The sequence below is a fragment of the Molossus molossus genome, unplaced genomic scaffold (assembly GCF_014108415.1).
Source record: "Molossus molossus isolate mMolMol1 unplaced genomic scaffold, mMolMol1.p scaffold_m16_p_5, whole genome shotgun sequence".
In the NCBI taxonomy this organism is placed as follows: Eukaryota; Metazoa; Chordata; class Mammalia; order Chiroptera; family Molossidae; genus Molossus; species Molossus molossus.
The window spans coordinates 43106966-43132576 of record NW_023425388.1 but is presented as its reverse complement, the minus strand read 5'-3'; positions in this window follow the sequence as shown (position 1 = coordinate 43132576).

The window sequence follows — 25611 nt, the reverse complement described above, 5'->3', positions numbered from 1 at the left end:
CCCTGCAGCTTGATGGTCAGCTTTGAGACGTACTTGGTAAAGTCCACCATGGACGCTAAGTCACAGCCACTTGCTACCATTGAGTTTCCTGACACATTTTCCCTTCATCTCCATGAACTGCTTGACTTCATCCTGCAGTTTGCAAAACCTCATGAGCGTGTTCCCACGACTCAGCCACTGCACTTTACAGTGATAAACAAGATCACTGTGCTCAGAGTCCAGATCATTCAACTCCTTAAACTGGTGATTGTTAAACCCTCTGCTTTTGACACAATGTATGCATAACACTACTATTGACGTCACATTGTTGAGCCGCAATGACCGCGCACAGACACTTTCTTGGTGTATGATGCAGTGGCATATAATTAAATCACTTGGATCAAGACTGAGACGATTAAGTCCGGTCAAGATGGCAGGTAGGTAAAACGCAGTATCGCCTCCTCCCACAACCACATCAAAATTACAACTAAACTACAACACAATGATCATTCAGAACTGCCTGACACCGAGCTGAGTGGAAGTCCTACAACTACGGAATTAAAGAAGCAGCCGCATTGACACTGGTAGGAGGGGCGGAGGCGGACAGGCTGGTCCCACACCCACGTGTGGTGGATAAAAATCAGGAGAACATCTCGGCTGGGGAGGTCCTCCCTGAGGAGTGAGGGATCCCCATCCCACACCAGTCTCCAGGCTCAGGGTTCCAGTGCCAGGAAGAGAAGTCCCCATCACTTCTGGCTGTAAAACCAGTGGGAACTGAGGCTCAGGGAGGCTGAGGCTGCTGGAGCCCCAGGCAGCTCCTCTTAAAGGGCCCGTACACAGACTTACTCGAACTTGCTCCCTCTGAGCTTGGAGGGGAGGCGGCTTGAGGGGCACCAGAGAACAGGGAAGAACTGAGTTATTTGGCCTCAGGACGAGGGCTGGAGGAGCAGCACAGACGTGCTGGCGGAGGCTGATATTCCTTTGGTGAGCCCTTCCCTGGGGTGGCAACTTCAAGCAAGCGTGACAACGTTTGCATCATAGGAGTGTCTGAAGGAGAAGAAAGAGAGCAACAAATTGAAAATCCATTTGAAATAATAATGACAGAAAACTTCCCTAACTTGGTAAAGGAAACAGACAAACAAGTCCAAGAAGCACAGAGATTCGCAAATAAGTTGAACTCAGAGGTCCACACCAAGACACATCGTCATCAAAATGCCAAAGGTCAAATAGAAAGAGAATCTTAAAAGTAGTGAGAGAAAAGCAGTTTGTTACCTACAAAGGAGTTCCCATAAGACTGTCAGCTGATTTCTCAAAAGAAACTTTGCAGGCCAGAAAGAAGTGGCAAGAGATAGTCAAGGTGATGAAAAGCAACAACCTACAACCAACATTACTCTATCCTGCAAAGCTATCATTTAGAATCGATGAACATATCAAGAGTTTCCCAGACAAGAAAAAGCTAAAGGAATTCATCACCACCAAACCAGTATTATATGAAATGTTGAAGGGTCTTCTTGAAGGGGAAGAACAAAAATATGAACAATAAAATGGCAATTAAAACATATCTATCAGCAATTGAATCTACAACAAAATGGGCAAGCAGAACAGAAACAGACTCAACAATAAAGATGAGTTAAAAAAAAAAAAGACTGAGATGATTCAGTACTTTCTTGACAAATGTAATAAACCCCTTTTGCAAGCCAACCATGGCTGGAGCTCCATCTGTAGTAAAGCCACTTAACTTTTCTAATGTTAGCTCAAGTTTTTTCATTGATAAAACAAGTCTCTCAAACAAGTCCTCACCTCTTATTGTGACATGGATGGCTTCCAGTGACAGCAGTTCCTCTCGCATGTCAAACTCTGCAGTTATCCCATGAGTGAAAATGCCCAATTGGGCAGTACTTGTTATGTCTGTTGTCTCATCACAAGCCAGAGAGAAAAATTAGAAATCTCCTGCAGAATCCTTCAGTGTTTTTTCAATATCTTATGCAAAATCAGTAATTCGATCTGAGACGGTTCTTTGAGACAAACTAATGCTCTGAAACAATTTTATTTTTCTGGTGCTAACAACTGTGTCTGCAGCAGCCACCATGCACTCTTTCATAGACTCTCACTCTACATGAGGCCTCAGCTTCCTTGTGATTAGCTTGCTCACTACATAGCTCATCTGAAAGCAGCTTGTGATTCCAAACCCCAAAGAAGAGCACTGATTTTCTCCAGAGGCATTTGGCCTCCCAATGCATTGAGTTTGGCATGTCTCGAGCTATAATGGCACTCCAGATTGGCTTTTCTCATTACCGCTAACACATTACCACAAACTAAGCACACAGGTTTGCCTTTGACTTCGACAACAAAATAATCATTTGTCCATTTTCCTTGGAAAGATCGACACTCTGCATCAACTTTTCTTTTCTTTGTAGTTGGCATTTGTAGGATGTCACACCATTTAAGTTGTAATAACTATCTAGTGTGTGTGTCACCAGTGACACAATTATTTTGCTTTGATCACTGTTCTAATCCTGCATCTTAGATTTGGAACATATGCAACGTTCATATCATAGACTCTTTTTTGTTGTTGTTGTTGTTAATCCTCACCTGAGGAAATTTTTCCATTGATTTTTGGAGAGAGTGGAATGGAAGAAAGAAAAGAGAGAAAGAGAGACATTGATGTGAGAGAGACACATCAATTGGTTGCCTCCTGCACAACTCTGACTGGGGCTAGAGGTCAAACCTGCAACCCAGGTACATGCCCTTGACTGGAATCAAACCTGAGACCCTTCAGTCCGAGGGCTGACACTCTAACCACTGAGCAATACTGTCCAGGGTTCATCAACTCTTTTCTGTGTACTGTAATTTCCTTAATCTTCATCTGAGATTCAGTTTTTTTGAGGATTGTATTGTTGATTGTGGACATGTGGGTAAAGTTTGGATTGGAGTTATCGTTTGTGTCAACAAAGAAGTTGACAACATCATCGTCAATCATTGGAGCAAGGTCCTCCACGTGGTGAGGAATATCTCATCGAATCTCATCTCATCATCACTGGATCGCTGTAGTTTCGCCACAGTGTGTTAACACTTTCACACGTGTACACTCCCAGCCCGCCTGGCACTGACTGTCCTCTGAGTCACCACGCTACAGGCACATGGGCCCCACACAGCCAAGGAGAAGCATATATGTCTGTCCCGTCATGTACTCGTATGTGTCCTATCCTGTAATGGACATGTCTTGCTTGTCCCTCAAAATTTACATTATTATTATGTTTCACTTAATATAAATTTATGTTGCTATGAAAAAAGCTCCTAGATTTATTGAATTTTGAGTCCCGCCTGCCATTGCCTTGGCAGGGCCAGACCAAATGACTTCAAGGGCCTTTTATGGCCTATGGGCCAGACCTTTCTCCATCCCTGTGTTAAAGGCTCTTCTTTTAAAAAAGGGGGTGGGAGGGTAAAAAATGTGAACAATAAAATGGCAATAATACATATCTATCAACAATCGAATCTAAAAAAATAAACGAACAAACAGAACAGGAACAGACTCCTAGATACAGAGAACATTTTGACGGTTGCCAGATGGAAGGGGGGTTGGAGGATGAGTAAAAATGAGAAGGGATCAAGAAGTATAAATTGGTTGTTACAGAATAGTCATGGGAATGTCAAGTACTGCATAGGAATAGAATCAATAAATATTCTAATAACTATGTGTCGTGTCAGATGGGCACAACAGTTATCAGGATGATCACTTAGTAGGTTACTTAATATCCAATGACTGGGGTGTACACCTGAAACTAATATAATACTGTATGTCAACTGTAATTGAAAAATAAAAAATAATTATAAAAATATTGGAATATTTAAAAATAAGAAGACAATTAGGTATTCAAATTGAAAAAGAAAGAAAAGAAAAATGTCCTATGCTAGACTGGAAATATCTGGAGAAGACCTTCAATCAATCAACCAACTAACAAGAATTTATTAATCATTCCCCATGAGCTCATCATTGTGTCCATTGGTGAATCTACAAAAGAAGCCAAGACACGCCCAATGCCTTCAAAGAACTTACCCTACAGTTGGAAAGATGACCCACTTATCAAAAATCAAAGAATCCTCATAGCCAGAGAATTTGGCATTAGTGATAAAAGTTCAAAGAAGGGAAGAGAACACAGAGAGTGGGATCTGTTAAAGCAGAGGTAGGATTTGAGTTGACCATGAAGAGGAGGCAAAATTTAATAAAGAGCAAAAAATGAGACTTCATTACAAGTTAGAGAGAACAAAAATTGTAGTGTTGCACTGATACTGGAGTTCTCCTGTTACTCTGGCTGACTTAAGAGACACTTTCAGCTCGTCCAGGAAAGGAAGAGAGCTTCTTCCCAGACCACACAAATTAAAATCTTTGCAGAAGCAGCTCCAGGTTTTACTTGGCTTGTCTACCAACTGGACTTGATTTGATTCTTCCCTCTTCTACATGAGTCTTACTTTCCCAATTATATTTTGAGCTATAATTCTGAAAGCACATCTATTGGAGTGTATAAAGAAGATTCATAATAGAGTCACTACATATTTTTCAACAGAAAGTATTACCCTTCAAGATAGCTGAGCTGCAAGAAGTACTTTTTTTTTTTTTTGGTGCGTGCCCCTAGCAGGAACCGAACCCAGGACTCTCTGGTCCTCAGGCCGACACTCCAACCGCTGAGCCAAACTGGCCAGGGCAAGAACTACTTTTCATCACTCTCTGTTTTGGGATGAGGGTACACTTTCTAATTATGAAACAAATGGAATGCAGCTCTGTTTTCCCTGTCTGCTTCCAGCCACCTGGGAGATCTTCATTTTTGTTGCAGATGATGGAATTATCTGAGAAATGGGGGAATGCGTTTATCCCTGGGGATGGGGACACGGAGATAATTGACTCATAGCCAGTAGACATGTCCTCTCAAAGCAGCCAATGATGCTCCTGAAGCAACTAGAGCTAACTGGAGTGAGGGCTTTAGAAACGCCAGGGAGAGGGAAACAACACATTTTGTTTCTTCATAATAAATCTTCCATCTTACTGCCTGACACATTTTACTCTCCTGGGGAACAGGGCCTGCTTCTCAGACTCTCCAATGGGCTCCTCCTTGCCTCCTACCCATTCCTATTAAAACAGTTTACTGGGATCCAGAAGAGGAAACCGGCTACATCAAGCTTTGTTTTCTTTCCTTCCCTTTACCCCCTCCAACCCTATTTAGACCCTTTTTCTTTTCTCCCCCTTCTCTGCCTCCACATGCTGGTCTTCCTCAGTCACCATCATTACCCAGGGATCCCTCTCCACAGGTCTTCGGAGAAAACAACTCCTGGATTGGCCTATGGAGCGAAGCATTATGATGAGACTCTAACTCAATCTCAATTAGTATTTGGCCCTATAGTTTATGAGTGAGAAATGCAATAAAATAGCAGTTTCTAAATTTAACTAGCATCATATAATGCAATTATTTATTACAGAAAGCTGTTGTTAATATATCGCCTGCGCTATTGATTAGTATGAGAAAAGCCATGTACAGGAAGCCATATAAATCGATCATTATTTAAAGTAGTTAATCAAATATCTCATTTGTTTCCATGAGTTTTCCTCCAGTAATCATGTTCATACAATGCACCAACCGAAGATAACCCACAGCCACACACCAGCACTGGAACAGCATCTAGCAGGAGATGCAAATAGATGACTTTCTCATTCTATTGTTTGAAATGCTGGAAAGGCAATTAAAGCAGAGTAAACCGTATTTTTCTTCCACACACCCATCCTCACTTTGCTCCCGTCCCTAATAACCATAAGCTGAAACCACTTAAGGATTACAATTATCCATCATCATTATCACCCATATTATGACGAGGCTGCTCCCCTTGCAAACGATGCATCGGAGAGATTTTTGTTTGTTTGTTTTTTGCTTTATAGGCTCCTTCAGGCAGAATGGGGGCAGGGAGAAAAAAGAGATGGAAATTCAGTCAGGAAAACAATTAACTAGCACAGCTTCGCTGCACAGTAACATCAAATCATACAGCGATTAGTGCTCTGCAAACCCCCGGTTTGGCTTCATGTGCATTTAAGGATGAAAACTGATATGTACACTGAGCTGTTGCTGCACTGAAACAGAAAAAATCAAAGAGGTAAACATTGTATAATTCCATCCTCTGCCTAATCACAGCTGGAGAATGGTGATTTGGGCTGAGAGTATTTTCAGTCTGTACACAAGAAAATGCACCTTTCTCTCCTCAACCTGTGATAGATTGCCAGAGATAGATCCCCGCCCCCAACATTAAATATAAAAAAACTTAATGTTTGCCAAAACATATATTGCACTTGTTGACTAATAAAGGAGTTATTTAACCTATTTTCCTTGCAGATTACCAAAGCCTTCATTGTTAGATCCAGGAAAGTAATAACTAAAGCTTTTTCAAAAGCCAGGAGACCATCCTTTTAAAGGCAGGAGAGATCTACCAGTCCTGGTCTGGTTGAGCCTTACCACCTAAAAGAAATGTACCTTTATCCTGTAAAAACGCCAGTTGAGATTAGATAACCTGAACATGTGCTTATTTTCTTTCCACTTTTTTTCCCCTAATTGAGTACTTTCCCTTGGAAAGTTTTGGTGCAACGCAAGTTAATTTGTAATACAGCAGAACTTCCCAGTACAAAGCCATTCACACAGGCTCATTTTTCCCTATTGACCTCGGAAAGTGTTTCCGTCATTTAACTACGGGTTTAAAAAAGAAATAAAGTGATTGCAAGCTCTGCTTCCCCTATTATTTTTAAATAAACTATTTTGGAAAGATTTTTGACTTACAAAAAAGTGGCAAAGGTAACACAGAGTTCCCATTATACCCCTGACCAAGTTTCCCCATTTTTACATCTTACATGATACATTTGTCAAAACAAAGAAACTGGCATTGATAGATGGCCACTAACTAACCTCCAGACATTATTTGGATTCCACCAGTTTTTGCATTACTGTCTTCTCTCTGTTCCAGGATCTGACCTATGATACCACATTGGACTGTATGTCCCCCTAGGCTCCCCTGATCTGTGACTGTTTCTCAGTCTTTCCTTGTTTTTCACAACCTTGACTCTCTTAAGTACTAGTCCCATATCCTGCAGTATGTCCTCCAATGGGAGTTTATCTCTTGTTTTTCTCGAGATTGGACTCAGGTTACGTGTTATTGGAACAAGTAACACAGAGGTGAAGTGCCCTTCTTGTCACTTCAGATCAGGGGTTCCTGATATCCATATGAGGCCAACGTGACACCGACCTTCATCCTTAGTCAAGGTGGGGTTTGCCAAGTTCCTCCTCTCTAAGGTTACCATCATCCTCCCCTTTATTCTTTGGAAGAGAGTCACTAAGTCCAACCCACACTCAAGAAAGGTGGTGGGTGAGAACCTCCTGGAGAGGGAAGTGTCTACGTTTACTATGTGAAGGGGGCAGTATCCAGGAATTAGACTATAAGAAAGACTTGTGCCCTGGCCGGTTTGGCTCAGTGGTTAGAGCGTCAGCCTGTGGTCCAGAGAGACCCGGGTTCAGTTCCCGCTAAGGGCATGTACCTCGGTTGCAGTTTGTCCCCAGCCCTGGTCGGTCGTGCGGGTGGCAGCCACTCGATGTGTTCCTTTCACGTCGATGTTTCTCTCTCTCTCTCTGTTCCTCTCTCTGTTCCTCTCTCTCCCTCCCACTCTACCTGAACAAAAAATGGAAAAATATCCTCGGGTGAGGATAAAAAACAAACAAAACAAAAAAAAGAAAGACTTGTTTCTTCTTCCCAATTTACTTGTTTATTCAATCAGTTGCTTTCCTTAATTTTGAAATGAGACAGATCATTGAAATGATGAGCATCTTAACTATGCAAAACACTAAGAAAACACATAAGGGTTTTTAAAAAATGTGTTTTTATTGATTTTAGAGAGAGGAAGGGAGAGAAAGATAGAAACATTAATGTGCAAGAGAGACATCAGTTGGCTGCCTCCTGCACACCCCCTACCGAGGATTGAGCCCACGACCCAGGCACATGCCCTAAACAGGAATCAAACCCCGACCTCTCAGTCCAAGGGGCGACCAACACTCAGTCCACTGAGCCACACCAGCTGGGCAACACATGAGGGCTTTTAATTCTCAAAGACATGTTGATGTTTCCGAGACCTTTTCAATAAACCAAGTTTAATATTCGCTTAATATGCCCAGGGGATAATATACACATGAGGTCATACACCCATTCTTGGACCACCACCAGAGCTCAGTATACATTATACAAATTGGGTTTATTTATCCCAAGCAGTTTATGAAGACAAGCAGCCATTTGAAACTTTAGCTGAAACATTTTAGTTCAGCAAATATTCCACTCACCTCTCAACCTTACTCAGCCATGTGACTGTCTCTACAGAAAATAAGGAAACTGGTATTCAAAGCTTTGTATGAAGATCTCATCTGGCCTCCTATAGCACTCCATAGACAGTATGTGGGTCACTGTGGCAATGACATCCACCATTTCTACTCTCTTTCACCAGTCATTTCTCATACCCTTGTCAGACATTTACTTAGTGCTTACTACATGCCAAACGCTGTGCTGGGTCTGGGGGCACCAAAGGGAGAGAAAGATCACAGTAACAGATGAGTACCTTGGACTACAGCAGGTTCTATGTGAGACGCACTGATCGGGTGCCAGGGGGCACCGAGGAGGAAGTAGCCCATCTGCCTGAGGAGGGAAAGAAGAAATGCTGTATAAAGATGCTACTGAAACTGGGTCTCAGAAGCTGTTTCCCAGGCACAATGCTGGGGTAGAGCAGGGCAGGGAACCTAGGCCAAAGGAGAGCCTGGACCAAAGGCTCTGAGAACTCATTAGAGTTGATGACAAGAGATCACACACCTTCTGAAAGCAGATGATCAGGGTTCAACTCTTTCTAACAGGATCCTTAGAACAGTCCTAGTTTTCTTGCTCCTTTTAGTGGATTACAGAACAGAATAAGACAGAAATCATTCGTTGTATGAACAAGCTAAATGATTATACCTCATACCTCACCTGATGTAGAAGAGAATAAAACACACATTTTTTGGTTTGTTTTTTTTATCCTCACCCAAGGACATTTTTACACTTATCTTCAGATAGAGTGGGAGGGAGAGTGGGAGGAAGAGAGAGAAAAACATCGACGTGAGAGAGACACATCCACTGGCTGCCACCCACACAACCCCAACCAGGGCCAGGAACAAACTGCAACCAAGGTACACGCCCTTACCGAGAACTGAACCCCGGCCTCTCTGGTCCACAGGCCAACACTCTAACCACTGAGCCAAACCAGCCAAGGCAAATAAAACACACATTCAACCAACATTTATCAAGCTTTTACTATCGCGAAGCACTGTGCTAGCTACCCTGCAAACACTTTTTTAATTTTTTGAGAAAATGTTTATCATTATTATCAGCATTTTATAGATGAGGAAACTCAGTCTTCAAGGGTAATATGGCAGGTTACACAGCTGGTATGTTAGAAAAAATAGGATTTTAACCCAGTTCTGATTTTAATTGTTTGATTTCCCCCTCTAATTGGGGAGGGGGTGACAGGTTTAATAAGCAAGGGAACATACACACGAGGCTTGTCTTAGGCAGCCACCAACACACAGACAGCAAGGGGTGATAACACTTAGGAGTAAAAAAATCAGTGTTAGGCTCTTTGAAAATGAAAATCTGGAACTTGGAGTCTAAGTTTGAACACAGTCACTACACTTTAGCTCCAACTGGAGTCAAACACCTAAGATCTAAGGGGTACTGATGGAGGAAAGAAGAGGTAGGAACATGACTTTTAAAGAACAGCCCTGTCCAATTTGGCTCAGCGGTTAGAGCGTCGGCCTGCGGTCCAGAGAGACCCAGGTTCGGTTCCCGCTAAGGGCACGTACCTCGGTTGCAGTTTGTCCCCGGCCCTAGTCGGTCGTGTGGGTGGCAGCCACTCGATGTGTTCCTTTCACGTTGATGTTTCTCTCTCTCTCTCTGTTCCTCTCTCTCCCTCCCACTCTACCTGAACAAAAAATGGAAAAATGTCCTCGGGTGAGGAGAAAAGGGAAGGAAGGGAGGGAGGGAGGGAGGGAGGGAGGGAGGGAGGGAGGGAGGAAGGAAGGAAGGAAGGAAGGAAGGAAGGAAGGAAGGAAGGAAGGAAGGAAGGAAGGAAGGAAGGAAGGAAGGAAGGAAACAGAGTCGCCCTGGCCAGTTTGGCTCAGTGGTTGGACCAGAGAGGCCCGGGTTCGGTTCCCGCTAAGGGCACGTACCTCAATTGCAGTTTGTCCCCAGCCCTGGTTGGGGTTGTGTGGGTGGCAACTACTCGATGTGTCTCTCACACGTCGATGTTTCTCTCTCTCTCTCTCCCTCCCTCCTCTCTCTCTCAAGATAAATGCAAAAAATGTCCTCACGTGAGGATAAAAAAAAAAGAACAGAGAAAGAACAGAGTCAATGGGAGTCACAGACAGTAGCAATGTCACAACAGGATGAGTGTCAAATGCTTTAAGAATAAAGATTTAAAATTCTGTCTGATAACAAGCCAAGGTAAATAAGTGCTGGGCTCAGACCCCAAAAAATAAGGCTGGTAAGAACAGAACTGCTCTCCCTGCCCCCAGATACACGAGGTGCTAAAGGGCCCTGCCCCCTTTTCCCTGGGTAACATGCCTTACTTAGAAACACAGAAGTCCAACAGCAATGTCAGCCACTGGAAAACAAAAAGTTGAGAATTAAAAATATAAGGCAAACAATCGATGTTCTCTCTCATCAATGTTTCTCTCTCCCTCACCTTCTCTCTCTAAAAATCAATAAAGAAAAATTTTTTTTAAAATATATAAGGCAAAGAAGAACTAGAAGACACCATAAATGAATATTTATATAATTTTTAAAATGAAAAGGGACTTTTTAAGTGAAGGTGGCTACTATAAAAGCAACCCTTCTTTTGCTGCCTTAGTTTGTAACCAATTGAGAGATAGACCCAGGAGTCAGAAAAATAATGAACATTTTCAGTGATAAAGTAGATATCAGTACACAGCTTAAGTCAGTAATGACAATGGATCTCCTAATACCTTATCCCAGAAATTGACTTTCTCAGTTACAGATCATAATAACCACCTGCAGGCCTTCACTTTGGAGGGTCACCCTATACAACAAAGATCAGAGGATGTATGTTGTTTGCAGAAATGGGCAGATTTAAGGAGAAGGATGAAAGGAGCTGTTTCTTCTCCCATATCTTCTCCCATATTACACTCCCAGGTAAGTGTCAGTCCAAAGAGAAGCCAGGTGTGTTACTCCAGTGTAAGTCCCCAACATGGAAAATATGAAGAGCACAACACCAAGGCATAATCTATAAAGAACAGATTGAAATATTTGACTAGATAAAAGTTATAAATGACTACATGTAAAGAAGAAAAAATAAAAATGCACCCAGACCAGTTGTTCAGTGGTTAGAGCATCAGCCCACAGACCAAAGAGTTGCATGTTCGATTCCAGTCAAGGGCATTTACCTCGGTTGCAGTTTGGTCCTTGGCCCTGGTCGGGGTCATTCGGGAGGCAACCAACCGATGTGTCTTTCTCACGTCCATGTCCCCCCCGCCCCCCGCCCCCTGTCTGAAGATAAATAGAAAAAATATCCTCAAGTGAGGATTTTTTAAAAAAGAAAAGAGCCCTGGCCGGTTTGGCTCAGCGGTTAGAGGGTCGACCTGCGGTCCAGAGAGATCCGGGTTCGGTTCCCACTAAGGGCACGTACCTCGGTTGCAGTTTGTCCCCGGCCACTCGATATGTCCCTTTCACATCAATGTTTCTCTCTCTCTCTCTCTCTCTCTCTCTCTCTCTCTCTCTCTCTCCCTCCCTCCCTCCCTCCCACTCTACCTGAACAAAAAATGGAAAAATGTCCTCGGGTGAGGAAAAAGAAAAATTCAACTGATTTATGGATATTTATTTTGTCTCCTGCTACTTCACTGAATTTATTTATAAGTTCTAGTAGTTTTTGGGTGGAACCTTTAGGGTTCTCTATATACAGTATCATGTCATCTGCAAGTAATGACAGTTTTACCTCTTTCCAATTTGGATGCCTTTGACTTCTTTTTTCTTTTGTTTTTTTGTCTGATTGCTGTGGCTAAGACTTCTAGTAAAAAATAGTGAAAGTAGGCATACTTTTCTTATTCCTGATCTTAAGAAAAACGCTTTTAGTTTCCCTTAAGTTGAGTATGATGTGGGCTGTGGTTTTCTCAAATATGGCCTTTATTAGGTTGAGGTATGTTCCCTCTATTCCCACTTTGCTGAGAGTTTTTATCATAAATGGATGTTGGGTTTTATCAAATGCTTTTTCTGTATTTTAGATATGATCATATTACTTTTACTCCTTCATTTTGTTTATGTGGTGTATCATGTTTATTGATTTGTGAATATTGTACCAACCTTGCATCCCCAGAATAAATCTCACTGAATCATGGTGTATGATCTTTTTAATGTATTGCTGGATTCAATATGTTAATATTTTGTTGAGAATTTTAGCATCTGTATTTATCTGGGATATTTGCCTATAATTTTCTTTCTTTGCAGCATTTTTATACAGCAAAAATGAACTATCAGAAATGAAAACAATACCATTTACAATTGCATCAAAAAATTAAAAAAACTAAGAAAAAATGTAACCAAGGATGTAAAAGACCTGTACTTGAAAATTATAAGACACCGAAGAAAGAAAGTGAAGAAAATACCAATAAGTAGAAGCATATACCATGTTCATGGATAGAAAAAATTAACATCATTAAAATATCCATACTACTCAAAGCAATCAATAGATTCAACACAATTTCTATCAAGAGACCAATGGAGTATTTCACAGAACTAGAAAAATATTCCAAAAATGTATATGAAATCACAAAAGACCCCAATTAACCACTGCAATCTTGAGAAAAAAGAAGTAAAAAGTTGGAAGAATCATTCTACCTGATATCAAACTATACTACAAGGCCATAGTATCAGAACAGCAGGGTTCTGGCATAAAAACAGACAAATAGATCAAAAAAAAAGAATGGAGAACTCAGAAATAAACCCACACCATTATGGTCAATTAATATTTGACAATGGAGGCAAGAGCATACAATCAGGTAAAGATAGTCTATTTAATAAATGGTGTTGGGAAAGTTGGGCAGATACTTGCCAAAAAATGAAAGTAGATCTCCTTCTTATACCATTGATTAAAGACTTAAATGTAAATCTCCAAACCATAAAAACCCTAAAAGCAGAAACATAGGCAGTAAAATCACAGACATTTCTCATAGCAATATCTTTTCTGATATATCTCCTCAAGCATGGGAAACAAAAGATAAAAATTAAACAAACAAGACTACAACAAACTAAAAAGTTTTTGCACAGCAAAGGAAACTATCACAAAATGAACAGACAACCCACTGAATGGGGATCATATTCGCCAGTGATATATCTGATAAGGGGTTAATATCCAAAATTCATAAAAAACTTATAAAACTCAACACCAATAAAACAAACCATCCAAATGGGCAGACAAAAATGGGCAAAGGACCTGAATAGACACTTCTCCAAAGAGGACATACAGAGGGCCAATATATATATGCAAAGATGCTCAACATCACTAATCATCAGAGAAATGCACATTAAAACCACAACGACATCACTTTACACCTGTCAAAATGGCTATCATTAATAAATCCACAAATGACAAGTGTTGGTGACGATGTGGAGAAAAGAGGATCCTAGTGCACCATTGGAAGGAATGCAGGCTGGAGCAGCCACTATGGAAAACAGTATGAAGTTGCCTCAAAAAAATTAAAAATGGAACTGCCTTATGACCCAGTGATTCCACATCTGGAATATATCCTAAAAAACTTGAAACACTGATTCGATAGACTATATTTGTTCACAGCAGTGTTACTTACAACAGGCAAGATGTGGAAGCAGCACAAGTGTCCATCATTAGATGAGTGTATAAAAAAGCCATGACGACTTCCGGTCAAGATGGCGGGTAGGTAAACATGGTATCGCGTCCTCCCACAACCACATCAAAGTTACAACTAAACTACAGAACAACCATCATTCAAAACCGCCTGAAATCAAACTGAATGGAAGTCCTACAACTACGAAATTAAAGCAGCAGCCACATCGAGACTGGTAGGAAGGACGCGCGAGGGGCGGAGGCGCGAGGGGCGGAGGCGCGAGGGGCGGAGGCGCGAGGGGCGGAGGCGCGAGGGGCGGAGGCGCGAGGGGCGGAGGCGCGAGGGGCGGAGGCGCGAGGGGCGGAGGCGCGAGGGGCGGAGGCGCGAGGGCTAGTCCCACACCCACGTGTGGCGGATAAAAATCAGGAGGACACCTCAGCTGAGGACTGTGGGGTCCCCGTCCCACCCCAGGCGCCCCGCTCAGGGTTCCAGTGCCAGGAAGAGAAGTCCCCATAACCTCTGGCTGGAAAAACCAGCAGGAACTGAGGCTCAGGGAAGCTGACGTGGCTGGAGCCCCAAGAAGCTCCTTAAAGGACCCGCGCACGGATTTATCAGACTCACTCCCTCTAAGCTTGGAGGGGAGGCAGCTCGAGGGGCACCAGAGACATACAGGGAAGAACTGAGCTGTTTGGCACTGGAGCAAGGGCTGGGGAGGGGGCTTTTTTCGGGACAAACATGCTGTTAGAGGCCTTTGTTCCTTTAGTGAGCCCTTCCCTGGGGCGGCAGACAGTCGCCATATCTGGGACTCCAGCAACCTGGCTCACACTGGTAGCCCCGCCCTGCTGACTCCCTGAGGCCCCGCCCCACCCAACTTTCAGACCCACCCAAGCTGTTGCCACTGCTTAACCATAGGATTGGCCTGTCTTAGATCCTCCTTCAGGTTTTCCTAAATTTTTTCAAACGAGCAGCATCTGGTCTCAGGTAGCCCCACACTGCTTGTTAGGTAATACACAGAAACAAACACAGGGAGGCAGCCAAAATGAGGAGACGAAGAAACAGGTCATAAATGAAAGAACAGAACAAAACCCCAAGAAAAGAACTAAGCGAAATGGAGATAAGCAACCTAACAGATGCTGAGTTCAAAATACTTCTTATACGGATGTTCAATGAACTTAGTAAGAACCTCAGTGAACTTAGGGAGGGCCTCAAGAGTATAAAAAAGGACCAGTCAGAAATGATGGATGCACAGTCAGAAATGAAGGAGGCATTAACTGAAATAAAGAATAATTTACACAGATTCAATAGTAGAGTACGTAAATCCAAGAAGCAAACCATCAATTTGGAATATAAGGAAGCAAAAAACGCCCAATCAGAACAGCAAAAAGAAAAAAGAATCCAAAAAAATGAGGATAGTGTAAGGAACTTCAAGCATGCCAACATTCACATCTTGGGGGTGCCAGAAGGAGAAGAGTGAGAACAAGAAATTGAAAACCTGTTTGAAACAATAATGGCAGAAAACTTTTTTAACTTGGTGAAGGAAACAGACATACAAGTCCAGGAAGCACAGAGAGTCCCAAACAAGATGAACCCCAAGAGGCCCACACCAAGACACATCATCATCAAAATGCAAAAGGTTCAAGACAAAGAGAGAATCTTTTTTTTTTTTTAATCCTCACTTGAGGACATTTTTCTATTTTTTGTTCAAGTAGAGTGGGAGGGAGTGAGAGAAACAGAGAGAGAGGAAGAGAGAGAGAAACATCGATGTGAAAGGGACACATCGAGTGGCTGTCACCCGCACGACCAACCAGGGCCGGGGACAAACTGCAACCGAGGTACATGCCCTTAGCGGGAACCGAACCCGGGTCTCTCGGGACCGCAGGCCGACGCTCTAACTGCTGAGCCAAACCGGCCAGGGCCAAAGAGAGAATCTTAAAAGCAGCAAAAGAAAGTCAACTAGTTACCTACAAGGGAGTTCCCATAAGGCTGTCAGTTGATTTCTCAAAAGAAACTAACTTTGCAGGCCAGAAGGGAGTGACAAGAAATATTCAGAGTGATAAAAACCAAGAACCTACAACCAAGATTACTCTACCCTGCAAAGTTGTCATTTAGAATCGATGGCCATATAAAGAGTTTCCCAGACAAGAAACAGTTAAAGGAGTTCATCACTACCAAACCGTTATTATATGAAATGATGAAGGGTCTTTTTGAAGAAAAAGATAAAACATATGAACAAACACAATGGCAGTGAATACATATCTATCAACAATGGAATCTACAAACAAAATGAACAGGTAGAACAGAAACATTCTCATAGATACAGAGAACATTTTGTTGGTTGCTAGATAGGAAGGGGGTTGGGAGGAAGGGTGAAAAAGGTGAAGGGATTAAGAAGTACAAATAATGCATTGCTAGACTGACAAACCTCAGAGAGAAGGGGGTTGGGGCGTGGGAGGAAATAAACCAAAGAACTTATATGCATAACCAATGGACATAGACAATAGTGTGGGAAAAGGCGGGAGGGGGGCAGGAGGGGGGCAGGAGGGGGGCGGGAGTGAGAAGGAGGGGGGCGGGAGTGAGAAGGAGGGGGTCAATGGGGGAAAAATGAGGAACATCTGTAATACATTCTACATTCAACAATAAAGATTTTAAAAAAAAGGGGGGGCGGCCATGACAGCCCTGGCCAGTTTGGCTCAGCGGTTCGAGCATCGGCCTGCGGTCCAAAGAGACCCGGGTTCAGTTCCCGCTAAGGGCATGTACCTCAGATGCAGTTTGTGCCTGGCCCTGGTTGGTCGTGCGGAAGGCAGCCACTTGATGTGTCTCTTTCACATTGATGTTTCTCACTCTCTCTCTCTCTCTCTGTCTCTCTCTCTCTTCAGGTGAGGATAAAAAATAAATTAAAAAAAAAAAAGCTGTGGTACATTTACACAATGGAGTACATTTATACTACTGGGCTGTAAAAAAAAAAATCTTTTTTGGGTAAAAATGGTCCTAACTTGAGGATATTTTTCCGTTGATTTTCTTTTAGAGAGAGTGGAAGGGAGGGAGGGAGGAAGGGAGGGAGGGAGGGAGGGAGGGAGGGAGAGAGAAAGAAATATTAATGTGAGAGAGACATAGCGACTGGTTGCCTCCCACACAACCCTGACCAGAGCCAGGATCAAACCTGTAACCCAGGTACTGCCCTTGACCGGAATAGAACCCGACACACTAAACACTGAGCCACACCAGCCAGGACAAAAAGAAGGAAATCTTACTTTTTGTGACAGCATGAATGGACCTGGAGAGTATTACACTAAGTGAAATAAACCAGTCAGATAAAGACAAATACCATATGATTTCACTTATATGTGGAATCTAATGAACAAAATAAACAACATAGAAACAGAGTCATAGACACAGAACAGACTGACAGGTGTCAGAGGGGAGGGAACTTGGGGGGCTGGGTGAAATAGGTGAAGGGATTAAGAAAAAAAAAAAAAACCCTGTAGACACAGACAAAGTATGGTGATTACCAGAGGGAAAGGGGTGTGAGGGGAGGTAAAAGAGGGTAAAGGGGGGATAAATAGTGACAGAAAGTGACCTGAATTTGGATGGTGAACACACAATACAACATACAGATGATGTATTATAGAACTATACACCTGAAACCTATATAATTTTATTAACCAATGTTACCCCCAATAAATTCAATAAAAAATAATAAAATATATATATACACACACACATATATTATATATCTACAATATGTTATATACATATACTCAATTCTTATTATTTACTGTAGTTGTGTTCTGCGACATCACCATGAACACCCAGGGAGCAAACGCTGAAGCACTGCTCCTGGGAGAACACCGTCCTTGGCTCCTGCAAGGCCCTGGTCCCAACGTTTTTGTCCACCAATCGACACATAACCTTATTTTGTGTATTTCTGTTTAAAGACACTTAATTTATAATGTTGGTTCACTAACAGTAGGCTCACAGCTAATAACTACCATAACGCATGGCTGAATGAAGCTCAGCTAACAGATTTTCTCTGTCAGTCTCATCACAGTCTCCTTGGGCTTAGGAACACTAGACATCACTTCAGCACAACAACTTGGGGTTGTTTTAAACAGTCAAATCACCAACAAGAAGCACACAAATGTGAAAACTGTGACACTAAGCGAACTGTAAAAAGAACGCTTGTTTACAGAATGTGGAGGGTTACCTTGTTGGATCTCAGCTGGGAATAATCATGTCATGCAATTCAAATTTTTCACTGCTTTGTGCATGTCCACAAGTGACCACAAAACACCACAAATATTGATTTATACGTAAATTTTAGTGAGTAACAAATGTGCAAATGCAGAATCTACAAATGATAGGGATCGACTGCACACACACACACACACATTTTTCAAAGGCAAATGACAAAATGAGAATTCCTTCCCATACATCAGCTAAAATATGTAAATTAGAAAGCAAAAGCAGCCTGGCTGGTGTAGCTCAGTGTTTGAGCATCGACCCATGCACCAAGAGGTCGCAGGTTCAATTCCCGGTCAGGGCACATGCCCAGGTTGTGGGCCAAATCCCCAGTGGGGGGTGTGCAGGAGGTGGCCAATCAATCTTCTTTCTCATTGATGTTTCTATCTCTCTCTCCCTCTCCCTCTCCCTTCCTCTCTCTAAAATCAATAAAAGGGGGAAAAAAGCAAATGCAAATATCCCAGTAGAAAATACAAAATCAAAGTCTTATTCAGGCAATTCATACTTAAAGGAACACACATAATTTCTGGAGAAAGAAAACTGTTGGCAACATTTAAATGAAATACCACCCTCCGGTATAGATGCCCAAGCCCTGAAGGTAGGAGTGCGAGTGGGGGTGCATATCATTCTGGAAACAGTGAGGCTAGGCTTTAGAAAGCTCACCTCACTTAACCCAGTAATTCCAATTCTAGTAAGTAATCTTTAGGATAAATTGGATATAAAAATAGATTAATGTGAAGGTATATGTCCACTCATATTCTTTGGCACAGTTTATAATAGTTGGGGAAAATGTGGAGAAGTCTTGTATATGGGTATATCATAATATCCATAGAAAGGAATACTACACAGACATTTAAAATGATGTTAAAATATGTGCCTTGATGTAATACAATATGTATACTTTCTAATGTAATTTTACTTTAATTAATTAAAGAAAACATATATAGTCATGGAAATTGTTCCTGATATATTTATAAGTGAAAAGGGTGTTATAAAACAATATTCACAGCTTGAGCCCATTTTCATGGGTCCACAAATACACTTATCAAGTTGTTAGAGTAATTATCTATCAAGGGTGGAAATATCAGTATTTCTTAAAAAGTCCTGTCTTTTTTACAAATGATTTCTGTGATGACTATGTATAGCTTTTGAAGCAAAAATAACATTTAACATGGATGTCATATATCTGCAATGACCTTAGCATTCTTCATTTGAAAAGAAAAGCTCATCCTCTACTCTGCTTCCAAGACACTAAAGCATTTTCATTGTTGCAAAGAATGGGTTAAGTAAATAGATCAACGAGTTTGATAAGCAACACGACCTTTTGTGGCTGGCATCTGAATAACTGTGGTTCTCTTTGGATTTCCTTTCCTGCCTTCAGACACATCCCCAGGTCCCTTCATTTCAGCTGTAGCTCCTCGGTAGGAGGCTGCGCTCCACACACCGGACAACACGAGGCTGAGATGGCACTGCACATGGGACTTCCCGTGGCAGAGCATGAACACAGTCAATCTAGCAGTTGAGTGTGCTGCTGAGCTCTAGTCACTTTGCAGTGCTGTTGGCAGCTCTTTGCAACAAGGCTATCAGTTGAGCTGTTGAGGAAGGTGTGGTAATAAAAGATGTCATCTTCCCCTCGCACCATATGGAACAATTCCACAGAGTGTATGCCCTGCCATTTCACTAACTATTAATAGAGCCATGCTGCTTCCCCCTCCATGCTGTCAGAGTCTCTTTAGAAGATGATGTCAAGATTTTTATGCAGATATTCTGATTCCCACACCTTCTCCTTTCCCTCAGCCTCGCTAAGCATAACCTATACCTTATTTTCAAATGCGGAGTAGTCTATATTTTTATGACAATATTTCCTTTGGGGATATGGCTCTAGCTGATCTCCATGACAGTGGATACTGCTTCATCAACAAAAACTTACTGAACAGATCTGGTGAGAACTACATACTACGAGCCAGGTATGATGGGGAAACCTGTCATCCTTGCCCTTGAGAGATTTTTTTTTTCCTAAAGGGGAGCTCACGATCTCTCTGAGATAATAGCCTCCATCTGAAGTCATTCTCCCACACAGACATTGCCTTCTGTGTTTATCTTTCAGGTTGCATATCTCTTTCTAATTGAGAGACTGAGACTGTACCTCAGATTTTTCAGGGATACAGTTTTTCAGAATAAATGTGCTCAGATCTGCCTGGCTATCATATCCACCAGGCACTTGGGCATTTTCCTAGACTCCCTTGAGCCTAAAGTCTCAAGCTCTAAGGACATGTTAGATCCTGGGTGTGCTCTCCTCTTTTTGTTTTTTAATCATTTTTTTTTTTTCAATTATAGTTACTATACAATATCATATTACTTTCAGTTGTACAACATAGCGATTAGGCACTTACATAACTTACCAAGTGTTTACCTCAATAAGTCTTTTACCTGCCCGACACCACACATAGTTATTACATTATTATTGAATACATTCTCAATACTGTACTGTACATCTCCATGACTACTTTGTAACTGTCTATTTGTACTTCTTAATCCCTTCATCTTTTTCACCCAGTCCCCCACCCCACCCCCAAATCTGCAACCAGAAATTTGCTCTCTGTATTTATAAGTTTGTTTCTGTTTTTGTTTTTGTTTCCTTTAGATTCCACATATAAGGGAAAGCATATGGTATTTGTCTTTCTCTGCCTGATTATTTCACTTTGTGCCCTCCTCTTTAGCATGCTAAAAGCTTGGTGGATGCTGAGTATATTAATTACACTGGAAGGATATTGAGAATATTTCTCTCCACCTAAATATTAACAGGTAGTATGTACCCAGAGCTGGGAAAGTCAGTGTTTGTACAATACTCTATTATATGTTGTTGAAAGAAATGTAAAGAAGCAAATATAAGACATTGTGAGTTGTAGTTCTTTTTTTTTAAATGGGATTTCGTATTACTTAGTGAAGTAAACATGGCTTCAGAGTCAGGCAGAATAGGTTTCATTTCCTATTCCATTACTTACTAACTCAGTGATACTGGGCTTGCTACTTAATATCTCTGAGCACAGACTTAAAAATGAAGGATCCAATGAAATAATACCAACCTAATAGAGTTGCAGTAAGATTAAATTACATAATGCATATAAAGTGCGTAATAACAAGTGTCCAGTTAGTCATATCTCTTATAATTGTGAGTGACTTTGAAGGAGAATAACTTTCCGCTCAACTGGTATACAGTATTACACGTATTGAGCAAGCTTAATGAACTGCTACTAAGAGCCAGGCTGATGTAACCGCCACCAGGGAAAGAGTGTTGTGTGGTGGCAGGTGGCAGTGGGGGGTGGGGAAGAGGGAAAGAGGAACCAGTCCCTGTGGTGTGGAATTCACAGCCTCGCAGTCCAGCAGGAAGAGATAGGCATATTAACAAATAAACACAGTCAGTAGGATAAGTTTCATGATAGATGTACCGCAGAGGAGTTGAAGTACCTGCTGCCTCTTGAAGCATGAAGAGGAGTTTCTAGGCAGAGGTGGGAAGAAAAAGACCCTCAAAATTATATGATTATGAACAAGCAATGGAAGCCCTTACTTTGGCAAGACGTCGTGCACACGGTCGATACTCAGTGAGTATTTAAAGAGCTTACCATCTAGCCAAGGTCAAGCTACATAAAGGTACTTAGGTAGTGGGCACAAATTTCACAAATCTCAATCACTGGTATGCAAAAAAACAAAACTCTTTTTTCCTTTTTGTCAAGCTCCATATTTTGGTGCAGGAAATGTGATCTAGTCACTGCTAGCACATGGCTTCCAGTTAATTCAGTAATTTTTTTTTTTCACAATCACATTAGGAAATGATTTTGCACGTTCAGGATCTGCCCTTCCCTCATCCTTTTCCAGGGAGCATCTTGGTCTGTAAAATAGGGCTAATTATGCTACATTGCTGTCAGTTTTAGAGGTGATATTTGTAAATCTCATAATGCTAAGGCACAGAGTATGTGCCCTAGAGAACAGTAGCTTTTACCTTCCCTCACCCTGATCTAGACCAAGGATATTCTTGATACCCTCTACCCCAATTAAAAAGAATGTTGCCTCTTTAAACAAGGAAAATACATTGTCTTCTTTCATAGAATGGCATGGAGGTAATACAGGTTCCCTCTCACCCTGATAACTGGATGTCCAAAATTACAATTCCCTGCCTACAATTGTATTACGTTTCCTCAGCCAAGCACGGCGCCATTGACTATGCTGCTTGGAAGAGAGTTCAGGCCCCAGATGACTTAGCTGTGTCTCTTTTTAAAAGTAAACTCAATGAGACACAGATTCGCAACCACAGGAATTTTATCTAATCAATTTTATTTGATCAATTGAATAGTTTTAAGGAATACCTCAGAGTCAAGACGGCTTTTGAGATTCCCTAATGAGTTACTGAAACCTTCTGGACCCAGAAAGTCTGGCGATAGCCTTAAAATTTGGCAGAAATTAGATAATCCTCATAGGTAACCCTAAAACGTATTAACAAGCAGCTAAGCAAAATATTTGCTGACATAATCAGCTGAGGTTAAAGGGAGTAAAATTTATATAAATACCTTGCAGGCTTCATAGTCTTCAAGTAACCCAATTATAAGATACTTTGTGTGGGACTTGGTGCTAGAAGACCTAAAAAGAGTCAATTAGGCACTAATGATGATGATTGATGAGAAGACTAGAAAACAGAAAATGAGCCAAAGCTGACAAACCCAGAAAATTCTCTGACATTCACGTTTTTGTTTTTGTTTTTATCCTCACCCGAGGACATTTTTCCATTTTTCGTTCAGACAGAGTGGGAGGGAGAGAGAGGAAAAGAGAGAGAGAGGGGGAGAGAGAGAGAAACATTGATGTGAAAGGGACACATCACGTAGCTGCCTCCTGCACGACCAACCAGGGCCAGGGACAAACTGCAACCAAGGTACGTGCCCTTAGCGGGAACCGAACCCAGGGCTCTCTGGACCGCAGGCCGATGCTCTAACCGCTGAGCCAAACCGCCAGGGCTCCAACATTCATGTTTTATTCAGTCTCACCATGGTAAAGAGATGACTGTGGGGACTTACCAAAATACTGTTAGAACTTCAGCATTTTCCCCAGTTGCACAGAACCTTGACCACAGGCTCCAGGACTGATGAGAAATCTCAGGTTACCTAAATCTTCTGTGGTTTTATTGAGGTTATGTTGAAACCAAATTAAGTTGTAGGTTGAGATCTCTCTATGTTTACATAATCTATCCTACCTGGCTCTCCTTTGCCCAGATTTTTTTTTCTTCCTAAGGGTTAGAACTAAAAAGGGGAAAAAAAATATGGGAACAATGCCTAACTCAGGAGCTGTGTTGCTGACTACCCAGTCCTTCCTGCCATTTCAGCCCAGCACCCTAACAATAGGATCATCTGATATTTGACACAGTTCTTTCAACCCTTCTCTCCTTCTCAGCTGTTCAGTGGAGAACAAACACCAAGTGCTCCAAAAACCAAACTTTCTCAAGTTTTCTAGTAACCCGAGTCCTTAGAAAAACATACACTCGCTTTCACAACCTCCCATATTTTTTTAAAGGATGTACAGCAAGAAACAACTTGTTCTCTTTTTTTCCCTTTCTCCCAGACTTATGAAGAGGAAGAATTTAAAAATGAAAAATAATGATAAAAAGCAAAGTCCAATCTATGACCCATTTAAATACAACACTTCATACCATGGGGTGGGGGGGCGGGGACTTTACCTTCCTACCTCCATTTGCTCCTGCCTGTTAAACTTGTTACCAGATTACCTGGTAAAATTATTTCTGGATTATTTGGGTTAGAATTACATCACTTGCAAACATATACACTCACTCCAACCTAAGCACTTCTGTTGTGACAACCTGTGAAAAAAGCAAAACAGCAAAAATGTCCCCAAAAGTGAAATAATTTAAGCATTGCTTACAAGCTACTCTGAATATGTAATACCCAAATATTCCTGTAAATAAAATGTGATGCTGGAAAAGTCATTGGTACCATACATACCTGTTATTCTGTACTCTAGGAATTAAAGTCTTTATCAACTATTGGAATATTAAATGCTTCACTTTCTAAATCTCCGTGCCTACCACCTGTGGATTTAGGAGTCATTGCTATAATTGAGACCAAGGCAACCTAAAAACAAAAACAAATGTCGATCGATGTCATACTAAAGCCAATTTGAAACAGACTCAGAATATGATCTCCAAACATTTTACTAAGCTAAAGAAATAGCAAGGAATAAAAGAAATGTTTTTCAAGAAAACATTGTTCAGCATTCTTATGAATATGTGTATCCTTTCATTATCAAGAATGTGAATTTCGGCTATAAGATGTTCAAAGTCAAGCTACCATTTGTGTGACAGAAAGACAAATTACTTCAGATAGTTTCACATTATGCTCCAAAAAGTGTTTAAGTTAAATGCATGGAAGTTGGAGACATTTTCTCATTGAAACAAGATTTTAAAATAGTCATTAGTCCCCCCAAACTAGAAATCATTTTATCTTATAATATTGCTGAAATATTAGATATTGGAAAAAATATTAGCTAATGCTATTATATTTATCATTGCAATAATATAGTAACTACTGCAATATTATCCAATCTTTTCACATAACTGAGCATGAAAAGTTTCATTGTGAACAGGACACAATAGACTACAAATAATATTGAGAATCATTTTTATTTCTAGAAAGCATATGTGGGCAATATTCTTTTTTTAGGCTCTTGTTTTTCTATTCCTCTTACTTACAAATGATGATCTGGCTGAATATCAAAATTTTGACTAATAACTATACCCCTCAAATCCCACAGACATTGTTCTATTGTGGGTTTTTTCCCCCAACTGGCAGACTGGAAATCCAAGGAAGCTTGCTTTTTAATGCATGTAGGTAAAATGTAGTTATTGTTGTAGTTTTTTGATGGAGGCAGAGTTGAAGGCAGGATAAAGGTTGAGATGCCTATAGGGCCCTAGCTGGTTTGGCTCAGTGGTTAGAGTGTCAGCCAGTGGAAGGGTCATGGGTTTGATTTCCAGTCAAGGGCATGTACCTGGGTTGCAGGTTTGATCCCCGGCCCCAGTTGGGGTCATGCAGGAGGCAGCCAATCGATGTGTTTCTCTCACATAATGTTTCTCTCTCTTCCCCATCCTTCTCTTCCACTCTATCTAAAAATCAATGGAAAAATATCCTCAGGTGAGGATTTAAAGAAAAATTTTAGAAAGATAGGAATATATCTGCGAGTTAGTGTTGTAATTTTTATTTATTTTCTTAATTTTTTAAATTTATTTTTAGAGAGAGGAAGGGAGAGGGAGAGAAAGAGAGAAACATCGATGAGAGAGAACATCGATTGACCAACTCCTGCATGCCCCCCACTGGGGATTAGGCCTACAACCTGGGCATGTGCCCTGACTGGGAATCGAACCAGTGCATGGGTCAACGCTCTGAGCCACACCAGCTGGGCAGTGTTGTAATTTTTAAATCTG